The sequence below is a fragment of the Formica exsecta genome, unplaced genomic scaffold, assembly GCF_003651465.1.
Source record: "Formica exsecta isolate Colony F162 unplaced genomic scaffold, ASM365146v1 scaffold132, whole genome shotgun sequence".
NCBI classification, from domain to species: Eukaryota; Metazoa; Arthropoda; class Insecta; order Hymenoptera; family Formicidae; genus Formica; species Formica exsecta.
The window spans coordinates 90,380-91,831 of record NW_021848653.1 but is presented as its reverse complement, the minus strand read 5'-3'; positions in this window follow the sequence as shown (position 1 = coordinate 91,831).

Sequence of the window (1,452 nt, the reverse complement as noted above, 5' to 3'; positions counted from 1 at the left end):
GGACAGGCGCGTGAGATTCGCCGGAAGAAACGTCGCGTAATCCGTCAACTTCATGGGCGTAGCGTAGCGTCTCTCGGTTATGTCGACCGACCATACGTTGCGGCGATTAGCTATGTACAAGCGACGATTCATTATTAACGCCGATGCGCCGCACCGCAACGCGCAGAGATCCGCGCGCGCGGGGTCGGTCGGCGCGACGCTCGTCGTCGTCGCGGGTGCTATGGTGGTTGTGGGAATCGTTGGATAGTTTCCATCGTCGTGAGATCCGTACAGATTCTGTATAGCGAGGACGTCCTCTATGCTCAGCTTAACCGGAAATTGATTTTCGATGTCGGGTATATACGGGAACATTACCGAGTCGTTGCGCATACTGTGCTGTAGACCTAGCGTGTGGCCGATCTCGTGCGTCAACGTTTGTAGCAAATGACACGTATCGGGAGGATTTTTGTTCAGATACACGTGCCACGGTTCCGCGTCGTCGATGTGCATCTCTGACGCGAAGTCGACCGCGTGAGCGAGGACTCCACCCGAACCGTCAAAGGAAAGAACGCGTGAGCGAGAGCTCCACCCGGACCGTCGAAGACCGCCGGGCAGATGTCGCCGCTCAGACGATTCGCGTAGGTGTGCGCGTCCGTTCGATACGATATCAGTATATCGGGATGTAGCGGGTCGCGCGCGAACGTTAACGACGAATTCACCGTCCATAACGCGAGCGCCGCTTCGGCCGTTCTTACGAGTTCTTCGCTAGCCACTTGAAAGTTCCACGTGAGACGTGTTTTCGGCCATTTTCGCGCGATCGGGCTATACGACCGGGAATGTCCGCGAGACCGCATCGCGGTTTGCGCATATGACGAAGCGTATCAGGGTTTAACGCACCATTTCCTGATAATTGATAGTATTCCTGAAACAGCGACAGCGCGTGACGTAGAGACGTCGCGTTTTCGGACGACAACGATCCTCCATCGTCCTTCAGAAAACCGTACGCGCGGAGGAAGCGGAGCGCCTCTCTCTTCTCCGAGTCGACGGGCTTCGCGGTCGTCGCGGCGACGAGCGTTATCGCTAGGATGAGAACAGTCATCGTCTTCTTCGCGGTGGACATCGCGCGAGTCGAGAGGGACGCGGGAAACGATCGATCGAGAAATATCAGACGTAATAAGAAATGTTCGACGAAACGTCTATTTTTGTCTCTATTGCGCAAATTTGGGGTAGGGAGAATAAGGTCAGGTCAGGTCAGGTCAGGTTAGGTTAGGTTAGGTTAGAGGCCCCTCCCCCTCCGATGGTGCACCACCTTGTCGTGGTGGAGGGGCTCCTCTTCCATTCCTGGAAGGGGTCTAAGAGTGCACCAAGTTACTCGATCGTCGTGGGAATGGGTATTATTTTTCTTTATTTTGGGTGAATGTTGTGGAATGGTTTGGGATATTGTGGGGGGTTTTGGGGGGGGGTTTGGATGGG